The sequence below is a fragment of the Lepisosteus oculatus genome, chromosome 12 (assembly GCF_040954835.1).
Source record: "Lepisosteus oculatus isolate fLepOcu1 chromosome 12, fLepOcu1.hap2, whole genome shotgun sequence".
Taxonomy (NCBI): Eukaryota; Metazoa; Chordata; class Actinopteri; order Semionotiformes; family Lepisosteidae; genus Lepisosteus; species Lepisosteus oculatus.
The window spans coordinates 30,773,516-30,779,515 of NC_090707.1; positions in this window are offsets into that span (position 1 = coordinate 30,773,516).

Sequence of the window (6,000 nt, forward strand, 5' to 3'; positions counted from 1 at the left end):
ATACTGTAGGTGCAGTTAAAATGGGGGCATTTTGACGTACTGTTTGGTTGTGATCTTAATTTAGCAAAAGTACTTTCGAGATGATAACCACCAGATGAATGCAGTAGCTACTTACAGATGCAGCCATTCAAAATGGGTGAGGTATTTCGCGGCATACCCCGGTGGGCGTGTCACAGTATCACGCGGTATCACGCGTTTCACGTGTGTCACGTGACTAACTATCCGGCGTCGCTTTGTAAAACCGCCAGGGGGAGCTTAACCTCTCATGTACAGCATTTGAGCCTTTAATTTTGAACTGTGTATTACAGCATGTTAATCATCAGTCATTAAAATGTTGGTATATTTTATGAAAGCAAGATTGCTCAGTTGGACAAAAGTACACAACCTACCTTTATCAGAAATATTTATGCATCAAAGCCTTTACTGAAGATATTACTAATAGTATTAATAATGGATGACTTTGGACAAGCTGTATACTCAAAGTATAATTTCTTTAGCACATTTGTACAAGCACTTGGAATCTGTCCAAGCCATACTTTGTCAGGCATTTTGTTTTACTTCAACGGGGCATAAAAACTTCCTTGCTTTTAACAGGGCGTTTCATAATTTCTAGCTACGAAAATTATTTAAAATGTGACACCGTATTATTATTATTATTATCATTCAACTAGAGCTTAAAATATCACAAGGAAAAATACACACCGGTATTCCATTTCTCCCTAAACATTGTAAGCTTCGAAGTCTTTAACTAACGTGATACCGGAGTCAACAAGCATACTTTTAGAATTTGATTAAAAGGGAATATAATATGGAATCACGTATCTAAAGAATTTAATAACGGTATGATTATATCCATGTACTGCGGCAGAGCTATGTAGGGCTGTTTCGCCTGCCTGATCATGCGAGCTCTCTTGTAGCCTACTGGTCTAGGTGCGTGACTACCAGCTGGCAGGTTGTGTGTTCAAATCCAGCTGGTGCTGGACTTTTATTTTAACAAACATTTCTTCGAAAAAATAGGTAAGCGATATTATGGACAATCAATTGACTTTTATATTTCAAAATATCGCAACATGATCGATATTTGCGATATTTTGAACATATCTTCCCTTCTGACAGCGGTTCCTGCTTCTATTGTGTGTGTGTGTGCAACATTAAATTTTTATAGAGAAATGGAGGCTGGACAGTATGCGTTACAATATAAACATTTATATTGATTTAAATCGTGTTCTGATTTAAATCGCAAACGCATGTTTAATTATGTGTTTTTTAATCATGATCAGGCTAATGCATTTCTACATTTTCTGTATGAACCAGCTTAGAGGTTCATACAGAAAGACAGCTTGTGTTTAAATTGAGTGTAAAGTAATTTATGCTTCTAAAGTCATGGTCAGTATTGTTGTACTGTGCTGTACTGTGTCACATTATTTTATAGCGCTTTTATTGCGTTATTAAATCCGGTGGCGCTGTGTTAGTTTCCTGACTCACATTATTTAAACTGCGACACTGATCATTCATCTCTAAATAAACTTTATTTTATATAGCGTTTTAAGCGAATAGGTAATTAGATTGCTCATAAACCTAATCACTTTTTCTACATAAACACAGCGTGATTGCTCTCTGAAAATGCTTTTCCTTTATTTTTAAAGTAGGCTCAGATTTCAACTATAGATCGTATTATTATAAACTTTCTTGGAAAAATGTATTTTATGTAAACCATGTTTGCTATTAATTCATTTAGGGCTAAAATACGTTCATTGTCTTCTAATCGAGTCGAGTTGACATTGGAAGCCTGCCACAGCCGGACCGTTAAACCAACGCATTAGCACATCAAAGCCCATTGAGCCAGTATTGGCTTTAGTATCCCCCCCTTTTCCCCTCAATTCAATTCAATTCAAGGTGTTTTATTTGCATGACAGATGGGTACAAGCAGTGTTGGGTACTGTATGTATATTGTAACGCTTACGGCAGACAGGCACTGTGTAGGAGCCAACGCACCAGAGCAGCGCCTGCAATTTTTATATTTATAACTTAGTTTTTAAAATTAGTCAAGCAATACGAAGCATCTCCTTTTACTTAGTGCCTGAGCATACTGCAACGCGTGTGAAGCCCATAAACGATATTAATTTTGGAACTTAAACATACAGTATATGGCTGGTCTCGGTACTTTAAAGAAAACATACACACCAGTATTCCATTTCTCCCTAAACATTTTAAGCATCGAAGTCTTTAACTAACGCGATACCAGAGTCAACAAGCATACTTTTAGAATTTGATTAAAGGGGAATATAATATGGAATCGCGTATCTCCAGAATTTAAAGACCAGACAATCGCAAACTCGTTTTCAATAAAAGTATTTTATTCATTCAGCAGTTTGTGAGAGGGACATCCAGCAGGGAGAGACACACACACCGGTTTTCATTGACAACATTGTTTTTTTTTCAATTCCTCTGGTCTAACAGGAATGTTTTGTTTGTGGACAGACTGTTAGACAAGAGGAAAAGACCGCCTCCTCCTACGAAGCATTTCGTTGATCCGATCACGAATTCTTTTCCAGTCATACGCAGCAAGGGTTGAGAATCTCCGATTCACCATCGTACTAATGGTTTCCCGGAGATTGGGTTAAAAAAAAAAAAACATACTAACAACTGTGCCATCCTACTCCTTAGTTAATACATTTTATTATTCATAAACAGTTAACATTGTTAGCAAAATATTTTGAATTATATTTAACCCTATTTTTTCTTTAGTTTTGTATTTAACTTATTATATGATAGTCAGACTTAATGTATATTTGAACAATGAAAATATATTTTTACAAGATTTTACATTAAGCACTTAAAATTAATATGGTTAATAATAGTAAACTGTAACATGCTGTAACAAGATCGGTTAAACTGCGGAGAAAATGCTTTCAGAGAAAATGTTTCAACCAAACCTGTTCCCACACACCCCGCCCCCACTACCATTAGAATATACACAAACATTTTAGCGTTTCATTCTGAGCAGAAGACCCTCACACCTGAAGAGTGCTGGCTGTGACGAATTAAACCGGTTTTACAGGTTTCAATCACAGACCATGTGACATGGGACTCAGTAAACTACAGTAACACCGTGTTTGATAACGCTTTAAAAACGCTATAAAATAATGTGACTTGGCACAGAACAAGTTTACAGCACAGTACAAAGATAAATGCTGACCATGACTTTAGAAGCATAAATTGCCTTACACTCAATTTAAACACAAGCTGTCTTTAGCCCTCTAAGCTGGTTCATACAGAAATGTAGAGATCTAGGCTCAGAACACACAGCTTCATTAGCGAATACATATGCAGGACAACTAGAGAAGACGTTTTACAGAGGATGGATTTTTAGAAACATCCCATCAGACATCCCATCATATTCACAACGTGAAATCTAGAAAATAATATTACGTAACCAAAATCCGCAATATGGAAACAGAACCTGTGTAATTGTTGATAGATGATGTACTCATAACATTTTTTCAAGACGAACTACAACATTTAAAAAATGACTTGTATGTACTTGATATCTCTAATCAATCCACGGGTCCCAGCACAAAACGAAAGTAAAACGCATACCGTTTCGCGCTTCTTATTGCTCAAAAGTAATTTGACCGTATGAAATGCATAATATGAACCTAGAAACATATACGTAAGCAGTACTTAAGCACTGTAGTATCGGTGTTAAGACATACCTCTCAAATACTGTAAATCAAGTTAAAAATATCTCAAGACCGATTCTGGTCGTAATGAAACCATGCAAGGGAGTTTTTATGTCCGTTGCAGTTCTTTTGCAACATGAATATAATTATATCGTTATTAATTTCTTGAGATACGCGATTCCATATTATATTCCCTTTTAATCAAATTCTAAAACTATGCTTGTTGACTCCGGTATCACGTTAGTTAAAGACTTCGAAGCTTACAATGTTTAGGGAGAAATGGAATACCGGTGTGTATTTTTTTCTTTAAAGTACCGAGACCAGCCATATACTGTATGTTTATGTTAAGATTTCCCTTCAGTGGTAAAATTAGATATGAATATTCAATACTTAAACGGGCACTGTTAAGACATTAAATATACATATACATATTGTATACAGTACAGTTTGCATACGGTAATATGTTTATGTTACGCGATTAAAAAATAAATAAATAAAACTGGAAGGTCCAGCACCACCATTATGTTTATATGGTTGTTTTTGTTGGTTGGTTGTTATTATGGTTATTAATAATACGATCTATAGTTGAAATCTGAGCCTAAATAAAAAGAAAAAGCAAGTGATTAGGTTTATGAGCAATCTAATTACTTATTCGTTTAAAATGCTATATAAAATAAAGTTTATTATTAATTTGCTGGACAGAGCGGTGAACATTATTATGCATAAGACAAAGATAACGATCCTGATCAGTTTAGAAATCTGTGTACACTGTAAGGTTTTTACTTCTTAAACTTTTAAAATACACGTTTTGAATAGAAAGAAATCCTCTTCCTGGTAGTGTGTATAGCAAACCAGCACGTCTTTTTTCTCCAATCAGAGGGGTGTCAGATAGTGTCAGCCAATCACCATTCTGCGTTGGGTAGCAACTGGTGACTGTTCTCAGGCGGAAGATGTAAACAGCTTAATGTTCGTGTTAATTTTTTTTTTAATTCAATTAAACGGGCACAGTTAAGACATTAAATATACATATACATACTGTATACAGTACAGTTTGCATACGGTAATATGTTTATGTTACGCGATTGAAAAATAAATAAATAAAAATGAAAAGTCCAGCACTAGCTGGATTCGAACACACAACCTGCCAGTTGGTAGTCACGCACCTAGACCAGTAGGCTACAAGAGAGCTCGCATGATCAGGCAGGCGAAACAGCCCTACATAGCTCTGCCGCAGTACACGGATATAATCATACCGTTATTAACTTCTTTAGATACGCGATTCCATATTATATTCCCTTTTAATCAAATTCTAAAAGTATACTTGTTGACTCCGGTATCACGTTAGTTAAAGACTTCGAAGCTTACAATGTTTAGGGAGAAATGGAATACTGGTGTGTATTTTTTTCTTTAAAGTACCAAGACCAGCCATATACTGTATGTTTACGTTCCAAAATTAATATCGTTTATGGCCTTCACACGCGTTACAGTATGCTCCTATTCTTTTTATGCTCAGCTACTAAGATTTCCCTTCAGTGGTAAAATTCAATATCTACAACGGGAACAGTAAAGACATTTACAGTAAGTCTTTCTACGACAGACCAACGGACCACGAGTGCCCCTGTCGGTCAACCAATCACGCACTGCTGTATCGCGTGTCATCATACCTGCGGTATCTGTACTGCGGTGTCTGTACCGCGCACTTTGAATGGCTGCATCTGTAGTACTCAGTTTCAATATTCAGAATGCCAATTTAATGGCAAACACGACTCAGCTTTTCAACCTTTCAATCACTATAGTGGTTTAACAGATTCAGAACTGTTTTGTCAGCCTAATTGTTTCAGAAAGTGATATTTTGTGGGTGGGTGGATCAAGTACTGTGCGTTTGTCAAGCGTGTGCTTGAGGGCTGTAAGGCCGTCATTATGGGGAATGACGGTGTACAGAGATGAGATGTCCATGGTAAAAATGTAGCATTCGGTACCCTGAAATTAGAAATCATTAAAAAGTTAGAGCACGTGGTTGGTGTCTTTGATGTATGAGGAAAGATCTTCAACCAGTGGTCTCATGAGGCTGTCGAGAAAGGCTGAGATGTACAGTGCCTTGCGAAAGTATTCGGCCCCCTTGAACTTTTCAACCTTTTGCCACATTTCAGGCTTCAAACATAAAGATATAATTTTTTTATTTTATGTGAAGAATCACCAACAAATGTGGGACACAATTGTGAAGTGGAACGAAATCTATTGGATTTTTGAAACTTTTTTAACTAATAAAAAAATGAAAAGTGGGGCGTGCAAAATTATTCGGCCCCTTTACTTTCAG